A 12845-nucleotide genomic window follows, 5' to 3' on the forward strand; every position below is an offset into this window, starting at 1 on the left:
GACCCGACGCAGCCGCCGCACACCGCGTCAGCCCGGCTTCGCCGCCGCCGCTCGACGCCATCGTTGGAGCCACCCTGCCGGATCGCCGCCTCGCCATCCCCTTCGTCACCGACCTCGTCGCCGTCCTCCTCCCCACGGGTCGCCACCGAGCCCGCTAAGGGAGTCCTGGACTAAGGGGTCCTCGGGCGTCCGGCCTGTTATCCATGGGCCAGACTAATGGGCCGTGAAGACTGTACCCGTGTCCGGATTGGGCTCTACTTGGCGTGGAAGGCAAGCTTGGCGACCAAAGATTCCTTCTTATGTAACCGACTCTATGTAAACCCTAGATCCCCCCGGTGTCTATATAAACCGGAGGGGTTAGTCCGGAAAGGCAGACATTACCATAGTCATATAGGCTAGACTTCTAGGGTTTAGCCATTACGATCTCGTGGTAGATCAACTCTTGCAATACTCATATTCATCAAGATCAATCAAGCAGGAAGTAGGGTATTACCTCCATCGAGAGGGCCCGAACCTGGGTAAACATCGTGTCCCCCGTCTCCTGTTACCATCGATCCTAGATGCATAGTTCGGGACTCCCTACCCGAGATCCGCCGGTTTTGACACTGACATTGCTGCTTTCATTGAGAGTTCCACTCTGCCGTCGACAAAAGGTTCGATGGCCCCTTCAATCATCGATAACGACGCTTTCCAAGGAGGAACCTTCCTCCCCGGGCAGATTTTTGTGTTCGGCAGCTTCATACTGCGGGCCAACTCGCTTGGCCATCTGGAGCAGGTCGACAGCTATGCCCCTGGCCACCAGGTCAGATTCGGAAGCTTGAACTACGTCGCGGATATCCGTGGAGACTTGATCTTCAATGGGTTCGAGACCGCGGCGATCGCTCCTCCTCGCTCCGATGAACATGACTTAAACCTGTCATCGGATCACATCCAGGGGATGGTTCCTGTTGCTGCAACGACCTTAGATCTGGAGCAGGTCGTACCGTCCGAGGTCACGGAATCCGTGGCATTGGAGCCGCACACGGACTCCACACCTTACAATATCTGCGTCAACGGAATTCCGGACTCATTTTCGGCTATAAATTCCGAACCACGTATGCCTGCGGACACCGAGTTGGATTGGTTATCGATCTTCGAGTTCAGCGCCGCAGACATCTTTCAACACTCGCCCCTGGGCGATATGCTAAATTCATTAAAAACCCTGTCCTTGGCAGGGGACTCACAGCCGAACTATGTTCGGTTCGAACTAGGGGCCAATGGAGAATTTTGCTTCCCACCCGCCACCCACTTCATAGCACTGTCGAAAATTCAACCGACGTGCTTAACTGGGGCTCCGAAGACATCGACAGCTCGGACGGCGATGCTGACAAGGAGCAAGGACAAGACCAGCCATTCACAAGAAGTCGGACGACCACCTCTTCATATGATGTGTACATGGTTGATACACCAAAAGATAGCAACACCGGGACCGGAGGAAACAATACCCCGGACGACGCCGAACACAATGAAGACCCTGTCGGAGCAAAATCCGAACAAGAGGAACAAGAAAACAGGCAAGCCAGCCCCGACAAACAGGCCCTGCCCAGCGACAATTCGGAGGACGACAACTACCTTCCGCTCTCCGAAGAGGTAAGCCTCAGCGATGAAGACTTCATCGTACCCGAAGGACCCCTCGAGCAGGAGCATTTCATGCATAGGCTAATAGCTACCGCAAGGAGCCTGAAAAAGAACCAGCAGCAGCTTCAAGCTGACCAAGACCTGCTCAATGATAGATGGACCACAGTCCTGGCCGCCGAAGAATACGGCCTGAGTGGCCCAGCCAAAAGCTACTCGAAGCATAGATCGCTACCTCAGTTTGATAACGAGGCATTGGAGCCCATACCGTTATCACACAATGCGGCAGGTCGACGACAACCCGGTCCGGATAAAGAGGCAACTCAAGCCAAACTCCAGACCGCCCTACCTCACCGTAAAGGCAAGAATGACACAGCTCGTGGTTGTACAGACAACCTTCGACGGGACTTGGATATTACAGCAGGACACGTAAGATCGATCTATGGATCGCGAGGGCATGTCCCGACACATGACGACGGCTACCTATTCGGATGTGACAAACCCAGCCACGCCCGAGCCGAAAACCACAAGTGGAATCCTTCGAAGTCACGTCGCATTGTGGCCCAACATAGAGGCGCCGCACATCCCCTGTGCTTCACCGATGAAGTAATGGATCAAGAATTCCCCGAGGGATTCAAACCCGTCAATATTGAACCATACGACGGAACAACCGATCCCTCGGTATGGATAGAAGATTTTATTCTCCACATCCATATGGCCCATGGAGAAGATCTCCACGCCATTAAATACCTCCCACTAAAGCTAAAAGGGCCAGCTCGGCACTAGTTAAACAGCCTGCCTGAAAATTCCATAGGCAGCTGGGAGGACTTGGAAGAAGCCTTCCTTGGCAACTTCCAAGGAACATATGTCTGGCCACTAGATGCCGATGGCCTAAGCCACATTGTCCAGCAGCCTGGGGAGTCAGCCAGGGAGCTCTGGACTCGGTTCTTAGTCAAAAAGAACCAAATCGTCGACTGTCCGGACGCCGAAGCCCTTGCGGCCTTCAGACACAGCGTCTGGGACGAATGGCTGACACGCCACCTCGCCAAGAAGGACCTAAATCCATGACAGCTCTCACTGCTCTGATGACCCTCTTTTGCGCGGGAGAAGACAGCTGGCTCGCTCGTAGAAGCAACACGCCAGTCATCCGGGCACTTCCGAAATCCGAGATGGCAACGGCAAGCCACGACTGAGCAAATACAACAGTCGCAATAATAATGAAAGATCACGTGGCACAGCGGTCAACGCTGGATTTAGCAATCCCAAGACCGGTCAGCGGAAGAAGCCATTCAAGGCGAATCGCGACGAACCATCCAACCTGGACAGGATATTGGACCGACCCTGCCAGATTCATGGGCACCCCAATAAACCAGCCAATCATACTAACAGAAACTGTTGGGTCCTTAAGCAGGTCGGCAAGCTCAACGCCAAACACAAGGGAAGGAGGGCGCCAGGCGACAGGGATGACGGAAAGCTTCACCAATGAAGCACCGGGGGTAAGAAGCAATCTCCACCGGAGTATCAACTACTCCCGGAACGGAAATAGCAACCCGGCTTCCGCCCCCCATTTCGTACACCTACAAAATTTGTACCGCGCATACATCACTATGCACTCAAGATACCATGGGCATTGGCGGAAGCACAATACGGACAACCCTGCAAACACCCAGTAACATTTTTTATTTATTTTCCCTTTTATTTTTTTCTTCCTTTGCTATCCTTTAAAAACAGGTGACGAACAGGATAAACGTCGGAAACTGGCTCTATCGGAGTCCGGATCCGTATACTCACCTAAGGGGCTATTTCCATCAACGATTCCCCCATAGAGGACGGGCAGCGCAGACGTGCGACAGGAGGTCCAAAAATAAATTTTTGTAGACCGCACTCCCTATTTCTCGAGCCTGTACTATGCCTGTTCCTCCGCCTCCAACCCCGAGCATGTCAAATAGCCGGGAGGATGGCTTATATATATATTATAAGTAATCATTGGCATACCACTCAGTTCCCAGTAAAACATATCCGAACCAATCATCCGTGTCGTCTCGCCACAGAATACGGCTGCCACGTTTGCTTCACAAATATACCCTAGCATAACCTGCCAGGGGCTCAGTATGGGAACAAATGATTTGCCAGCAAAAGCCCGAACAGCTCTACAGTGCACTTCGGCGTCACAAGTTTGGCCTTATATGCATCAGCTCTGAATCATTGTCTTGGGTCAATAGTTGGGTTGCCCGGCTCCTGTGCTTGCTACCCTATGTTCCGCTCTATCGGCTAGGGTAGTAAAGGGAGAACTACTGCGATTGTGCCCTGGTCTAAACCGGATGAGCACCTCAGTAGAGAAAGCCGAAAACTGACTGTCATGATGCGGCAAGAGCTGGTCAACCACTTGACAACTTCTTGGAATCTTTAGCGATTCTTCGTGTAACACGAGGGATCTTTTTCAAGATCAAACATGTAGGCCACCCTATGCCGCATACATACCAGGGGCTATGTCGTAGCCCCATAAGAAAACTCCTATGGCTAAGTGAAAGCGTTAATGCCCTATAGTCTGATTGCTGGTTCGCCGCATTATCACCTCCTTCATGGACCAAGACGTTGGATAAAGAGTGATTAAATGCTTTTCCAAACACCCCCGTACTTCCTATGAGGGGGCTGAAGCCGACGACTGGAAAACTTCCAGTTTATATCAAAAACGGCCGCACAGGAGGAATTCAAGCTTTCAAGCAAAAACATATAAATAGATTAAATATAAAATTGTATTTTACAATTATCATACACCTCACTCGAACATTATGTCTTTCGAGCATTGACCATCTATCAGGCGGGTGGCCCCTAGGACGTCTTCAAAATAATGCTACGGTTCTGGACGGTCCTTGCCTTTGGGTGGACTCTTCGTCGCAACATCGACGGCCTTCATCTTCCCCCAGAATGTCTTGACTCGGGCGAAGGCCATCCGTGCACCCTCAATGCACGTTGACCGCTTCACAGTGTCGATACGCGGCACCGCGTCAACAAGCTTCTGCACCAAACCGAAATAGCTATTCGGCGCAGGCTCGGTTGGCCACAACCGGATTATGACATCCTTCATGGCAGCGCTGGATGTCCTATGAAGTTCGGCCCATTGGGACATCTGTTCATTGAGCAGCAGAGGGTGCTTTGACGCGCCAAACGGCGACCAAAAAAGCTGCTCCGTTGCACATCCAGCTCGCGCTTGGTAATACCACGCCGCATCGGAAGAACTCTTCGGCAAGTCCAAATACTCGTCCGGAGAACTCCACACTTGGTTAAGCTGAGCATAGTCCAGGTCACCAAACTTAGTTTGCAGCAGAAAAGGCTTTCCAGCCACAATCTCCTTCGCCTGCCGAACTTCCTCACGGATTGCTCTGGATTCTGATCGCGCTTCTCTCGCCTCCTGTTGGGCCTTGTCCAGTTCAGCCGTTAAGGCTTTATTCTCCTTATCAAGAAATTCGCAGCGGCCAGTAGCATTCTCCAGTTCGAGTGTCATCGTGGATATCTTCTCCTCGCCTTGGCACCGCACAGCTTGTTCGGCCTTTAATTCAGCCGATGCCTTTTCGGCAACAGCATTGCTACGACAGGCCTGCTCCTTGGCCTGGGCTAGCTCTGCTCGAAGAACTTCAACGGCGGCAGCACCATCTGCAGCCATGCATATTCCAGCATCTAAATCTCAGCATCATGCTTATACCACAAACAATGTAGGAGGATTACCCCGAATACATACCTTGCGACTCGTCAAGACGCGTATTGATTAATGCAAGATCATCCCCTGCCACGTCAAGCTTCCACTGTAGCTCGGCAATTTCCATAGTCCGGGAAGTGGCCAAGGGGGAAGCAGCCTGTGTTCAAGCTCATCGGGTTAGTCCGCAAAACGATTATTTTCGATCCTCTGTTTGCTTCCTAATGGAAGACAACCTGAGTCTCAAGGGCTACTACCTATACACAGGCGCATCTTTGCAAATGAAATATAGTTGAAAAACATTATGTCACAAACCTCGAAGCCTTTAAGTAGGCTCATCAAGGATTCATTTATTCCTCTCTTCGCGGACGAAACCTTTTCAATCACTGTACCCATCAAGGTACGTTGTTCCCCCGAGATGGATGCTTTCCGCAACATGTCCTGCAACATATCCGGAGTCCCCGGGTCTCCGGAAGCTGCTCCCAAAGCACAATCATCCTTTGAAGGAATTTGCTCACCAGTCTCCAAAATTACTCTCGGTTGTGAACCAGTCAGTCAGGGGCCTCTGTTATCATCGGCCTCGGAATCTCGGACGGTCGGAGGTCTGCCTTCGGGCACTGCCTCTTTTGTCCCCTGATCTAAAGGGACCCTCCGCGAGGACACTTCAGAGTCATCTGCCTTAGTGGGCGAGGAGGTTCGAGGAGGCGTCTCGCTCTCCATCATCTCTGGGAGGAGACTCCCCGAAGAAGAGGATTGCCCAGAAAAATTCTGTGCCGACCTGTAAAAATGCATAAATGCGTTACGTATATCTTCGGCAATGACATCGGAGCGGGACCCTATCAAAGTGCTTCGGATTCTCTTACGGTTTGGTCGAGGGCTTGTCCCCTTGTTGGAGCTGTTCAACGGCGTCGCTCTCCAAACCCAAGCCGCTCGATGGCGGCATCTTGCCCTTTTTGGAAGACCGCCCCTCCCAATCTTCGGAGGCGGCCCTTTTTCTCCTACTTGGAGAAGGGATACTGGGTCCTTTTCCGCCTCCGCCTTCGGGCGAGGAAAGGTCGATTTCCCCGGACTCAGTGTCCGACTTACCTCCGGAACCAAGGTCCTCTTGGGTCTCCTCACGCTCCCCTGCTGGTGCCTGGTATGGCGCCGAGGCCAGCATCCTTGTTAACACGGGAGTAGCTGAGTCTTTGGGAAGGGGAGCCGGACACCTAATCCGCTCCACCTTCTTTATCCAGCCCTGAAAAAAGGATGATACTGTTGGTATCTAGCCACTGAGTGACTGACTATAAGGTATTCGGTAAAAGGGGACTTACCGAGGTGTCCGGATGGTTACAGTCTAGGCCGACATCTTCGGTGGTGTCCGACCATTGCCTTCGTTTCCCAAAGAATAATCTCCACATTCCTTCGTGCGTAGTGCCGAAGAAGTGCTGAAGAGTTCGCGGCCCTTCTGGATTGAACTCCCACAGGCGGAGAGGCCGTCGCTAGCACGACAGGGTCCGACGAACTAGCATTACTTGAACAACGTTGGCTATGTCGATGTCCTTCTCAATAAGGCTTCGGATGCGGCTCTGCAGAGTTCGCACATCATTCGTTGATCCCCAATCCAGCCCCTTGTTAACCCATGATGCAAGTTGAATTGGAGCGCTGGATCGTAATGCGGGCGTCGTTGCCCACTTGGAACCACGGGGCTCGGTAATATAGAACCACCCCTGCTGCCACAGATCAGAAGATTTGGCGAAGGATCCTTTCAGCCAGACGGCGCCGGCAAGCTTGCTCATTGAAGCACCACCACACTCGGCCTGTTCCCCCTCTATCACCTGCGGCTTCACATCGAAGGTCTTGAGCCACAAGCCGAAGTGCGGGGGAGTCCGGAGGAAGGCTTCGCACGTGACGATAAATGCCGATATAAGAAGAATAGAGTCTGGGGCCAGATCGTGAAAATCTAGCCCGTAATAGAACATGAGCCCCCGGACGAAGGGGTTAAGTGCGAACCCTAACCCGGGAAGGAAGTGGGACAGGAACATGACCCTCTCGCCAGATCTGGGGGTAGGAATAATCTGCCCCTCGGCAGGAAGCCGATGAAGTATTTCTGCGGTCAGATATCTGGCCGCTCAAAGCCTTGCAATATCCTCCTCTGTGATGGAAGAGGCCACCCACCGGCCTTGACAGCTGGATCCGGACATGATTGTGGTTTGTGGCAACTGAATCCGGGTGTTGGAACTCGGAGGAGCAAGGGTTGAGGGAGGAGCAAGCGTGACCCTATATAAAGGCTGTGAATATCAAACGTCTCCTCCTGGGTCTCAAAGCTTGCCTATTCCTAAGGGGTTGTACCCAAGCGACGGTTGGTTAGCCCACGTCCGGGTTGACAAGAATCCCCTAAAAACGGGGAGACATGATCTCCGCTTGGATAAGACATGCCCATAAAACCACGTCTCGAAACGTGGGGCGTCGGGCCAGCTAACGGTTCGAATATAATGGCCGAGCAGGCACTATGTCGTATTACCAAAAAGCTGTCAGCGGATAGAACTCGCGTAAAGATATATATTCTCTCTGCGGTTATGTATGGTGTGTATGTGACAGGTCCGGATACAATCATCGCATCTGAAGACTATCTCAGAGTTTGGAAAGGGGAATCCGCCTTGCAATGCCAAAGACAATCTGCGCGCCGGACTCCTCGTCATTGAAGCCAGGTTCAGGGGCTACTGAGGGAGTCCTCGACTAAGGGGTCCTCGGGCGTCCGGCCTGTTATCCATGGGCCGGACTGATGGGCCGTGAAGACACGAAGGCCGAAGACTGTACCCATGTTCGGATTGGGCTCTACTTGGCGTGGAAGGCAAGCTTGGCGACCAAAGATTCCTTCTTATGTAACTGACTCTATGTAAACCCTAGATCCCCCCGGTGTCTATATAAACCGGAGGGGTTAGTCCGGAAAGGACAGACATTACCATAGTCATATAGGCTAGACTTCTAGGGTTTAGCCATTACGATCTCGTGGTAATCAACTCTTATAATACTCATATATATCAAGATCAATCAAGCAGGAAGTGGGGTATTACCTCCATCGAGAGGGCCCGAACCTGGGTAAACATCGTGTCCCCCGTCTCCTGTTACCATCGAGCCTAGACGCATAGTTCGGGACCCCCTACCCGAGATCCACCGGTTTTGACAACTAGAACCGGATACTTAATAAAACACACCCTTCCAAGTGCTAGATATAACCCGGTGATCGCTCTCACGCAGGGCGACGAGGGAAGGATCGCCGGGTAGGATTATGCTATCCGATGATACTTGGTGAACTTGCCATCTACTCTCTTCTACATGCTGCAAGATGGAGGCTGCCAGAATCGTAGTCTTCGACAGGACTAGCTATCCCCCTCTTATTCTGGCATTCTGCAGTTCAGTCTACCGATATTGCCCCTTTACACAGATACCCATGCATATGTAGTGTAGATCCTTGCTTGCGAGTGCTTTGGATGAGTACTCACGGTTGCTTTTCTCCCTCTTTTCCCCCTTTCCTTTCCTCTTGGTTGTCGCAACCAGATGCTGGAGCCCAGGAGCCAGACGCCACCGTCGACGACGACTCCTACTACACCGGAGGTGCCTACTACTACGTGCAGGCCGCTGATGACAACCAGGAGTAGTTTAGGAGGATCCCAGGCAGGAGGCCTGCGCCTCTTTCGATCTGTATCCTAGTTTGTGCTAGCCTTCTTAAGGCAAACTTGTTTAACTTATGTCTATACTCAGATATTTGCTTCCGCTGACTCGTCTATGATCGAGCACTTGTGTTCGAGCCCTCGAGGCCCCTGGCTTGTATTATGATGCTTGTATGACGTATTTATGTTTTCAGAGTTGTGTTGTGATATCTTCTCGTGAGTCCCTGATATTGATCGTACACGTTTGTGTGTATGATTAGTGTATGATTGAATCGGGGGCGTCACAAGTTGGTATCAGAGTCGACTGCTTGTAGGAATCCCCCTTCCACACTCCTTGGCCGAAGACGAGTCTAGACATTGCAAAAACTTTTACTAACATGGTTGTGTGCCTTACGGGCCCACGTCACCATTTGGGTGGTGTTAGGATCTTTTACTCCTCGTCTATACTCTGGGACTATGATCTCTCTTCTATTTGGGTTAAATGATTTTGCTAACTCTAACTCTAGGTTCTCGTAATTACTTCCTCCCGGAGAGACCCTCACTCCAGATGATTGCTTGGTGCATCGAAGGATTCCGAACATACCCTCTGATGTTCTCTTAAGACTTTGTGCCATTGCTATTGCAATTCCCTTCCAACGATAAACCCCTATGGATAACCATGTACACTTGCCATTCTTACAATCATTCCCCATCGATCTTGTTATTACAAGATACCTTGAAATTTTCTTTATTGTTCCAAGAATAGTTTGTGCCGACTGCCTTGCAGTTCCTTGCCATCTAAATACCCCTACGGATAATTTCTTGCACCTATCGAGTATCCGCTCATCCCCAGTTGATTCATGTATTTCACAAAAGTCTTCGAAATACCATTCGTTCTTCTAAAAATCCTCGACATCCTAATGCTCTTGAAATTCTTGCTTGTTAGCATTATGATTAATCCCATAAGTCTGGTAATCTTATTGGCATCCTTTGACACTGTCATTTTTATCCTATTGATTCAACAGGAGTGCGAATGCACGCAATCATCGGTTGATCCTTTTAAAATTATATTTCCGGCTGAGATGTCATTTTGAACATGAGCTGGTTCTCGACCAATCAAACTGTCGTCAGTTTTACCCCTAAGTCTACTCAACTTATCCATCCTTAATCCGAGCGTTGCTTTTGAGCCCTTGATTTGGAAATCATAATTCCTTTGCAATTCAGCTTTGAATTAGTCGGTTGTTTCTATCATCTGATCTCCTTGGATTCTTTCTTTCTCTGATTGTGTGTCGATGCTCACATCAGCTCCGTTATGGACTGTCAGATCCTTTGTTGGATTTTTATCCGACAGCGTCCTTCATTATCGTTAGCCTTGTGAGCCTTTTCTCGGATACGTAATGCCCTTGGTAAATTGTATACTCTGCTTCTCAACCATGCTCTGCTTCTGAGCTTGAGTTATTTACCCTGAAGTTTGTGATATATGTTTCCACGATGCCCCGATGGGTTGAACCTAGGCCTTCCTTAATATGTGTGACCTCGAAAGTTTTCACGAGTCATACTCTTCTGGTATTTTGCTAGATAAAATTTAAACATTACAACTTCTTCGAAAATGAGAAGTGAATGAAAGGTTATGCATTAGAGAAGTGGGAGTCGACCTTGAACTTTGTGTTCATGCCCATGGACACGATGTAGATCCTATCATGGAAGCATCTTGTAATAATAACTATTATGAATGAAAGGTTATGCATTTCGAGAACATACACAAAGTCCCAGCTATGGACCTAGTGCATCATCATAACTGAGGTCTCTTGCATTTACCTACAAGTAATTGGATCTCATATGGACATGCTTAGTGAAGTAGAATGGAAAAAAATCGAGTGCAACTACACAAGAACTAGTCTGTAACTGTCGTTCAAAATCAGTTTTGCGCAGTGTTAACTGAAACATGGATATCTGACTCATACGGAGTCCGTTTTGGCACCACAAGTAGTCAAAACTTTTGTGACGACCAGATGCTTCACAGGATTCTTGTAGCGACCAGACCTCAAATGGCCTGTGCTGCTGTGCACCAGTGTCATCCCTGGATCAGTAATGCTGACACGCACAGTACAAATGGAGGATTTATAACAGAGTAGCAATCACACACTTATTACATCGAATGCCTCCGAAGAGATTAAGTATAATAAACATGGGTTAAGGCCATCTAATAACGATAACAGCGGAAGACTTGGAAGATAAGTGAGTCCAACAACTCCAGCGGCATCACTGAGTATAAGACCACGACCTAAGGCACCTTACTCGTCGTCTGAAAAGTCTGCAACATGAAACGTTGCAGCCCGAAAACGGGTCAGCACATAGAATATGCTGGCAAAGCAACACGTAGAGAACAATGAACAATGATAAGGCTATACTATATGCATATATGGCTGGTGGAAAGGCTCTATGGTTACAGTTTTGCGAAAAGCCAATTTTATCCTACTGCAAAGGAATACATTTTATTTAGCTATCATGGTGGTTGAAACATTGAGAAGGTACCTCCAACTCAATCCCAATTAAGTAACATCATTAACCCAACAAAATTAATTATAAGTATCACGGTGATGAGATTCAAATGATAATCCAGGTACTAGATACTCAAGTTGTCCATAACCGAGGACACGGCTAATCATGATCAGTTTGTACACTCTGCAGAGGTTTGTGCACTTTTCCCCACAAGACTCGATCGCCTCCGCTTGATTCTCGCACTACATGATGTTTGAGAAACGGATGACCGAGACACAGTCTTTCATAAACAGTCACTCTCTACTCTGGATGGACCGGTACACCTACTTTCCCCTACATCTGCTAGTCCACCTCTTCAAGAGATCCTGTAACCTACTCAGCTATGCTAGAGCCCATAATAGCTTGCGGCTGCACACGGAAGTTTCTAGCATGAATAATCTTATGATCCCTTTGAGCCTGGGTGGCGGACCTTATACAAACAGACAACACTGGGTTCTCCAGGTGCCTCAATCCACCCAGATGTGAGTTTTAGTTGCCACCTTAAGTTGAACCATTATTAAACACTCACATCTGTCATGAATATCTCTCAAACCCAATCCACGTCTACGAGCATAGCATGGCAATAAATAAAAGCAACGTAGAAGTAACTCCCAAGGGTTTGATATAAATAGGTAATAGGTACTACCTCAACTACTTCCCAATACCCACAGTTTAATTAGATCCTAATCATGCAATGTGTGAGGAAAACAGATCTAATGCAATAAAACTGGGTATGAACGGGGTATGATCAAAGTGTTACTTGCCTTGCTGATGATCCGCAAAACCTAGCGAGTCGAAGTAACAAGCGGCACACTCCGGGTACTCTATCGCAAACAAACAAGCATACAATCAGTACTCATCTAATGCACAGGTAAAACTCGAAAGAAAGATCCAACCAGAAAGTTCAACTTAAGAACTCCGGTTTGCAAAAAGAATCAACTCGAAAGAAGCAACGGAAATCAAACGGTGAAAGAAAGAAACTCCGTTTGCTAATCTGGATCTAGGTCAAATTTTACTGTTGCAAAAACTTGTTTGAGTAGATTAAACGAAAAGAGAATTTCGAGACGAAACTCTAGGCGCTTGAATCACCTGATTCCGATAAACGAGCGAGAAGTCAAACAGATTCGAAAATTCGATCAGAAATCGAATCTGAGAAAATAACGAGAAAATTCAACGAAAAAGAAAAAACGGACGAACAGTTAAATAACGGACGTTCGTTAACAGAGAAAAACCGACGAACGGTTCGGTGAACGCTCGTAAAATAAGAAAAACGGAAGAAAAAAACCGATCTAGGGTTTTTTTAAACAAAAGGTTTTTTTTTCAGAAAACCGGTCAACGCGAGACGAGGCAGCGGCGGTACCTCG

The sequence above is a fragment of the Triticum aestivum genome, chromosome 1D (genome assembly GCF_018294505.1).
Source record: "Triticum aestivum cultivar Chinese Spring chromosome 1D, IWGSC CS RefSeq v2.1, whole genome shotgun sequence".
NCBI classification, from domain to species: domain Eukaryota; kingdom Viridiplantae; phylum Streptophyta; class Magnoliopsida; order Poales; family Poaceae; genus Triticum; species Triticum aestivum.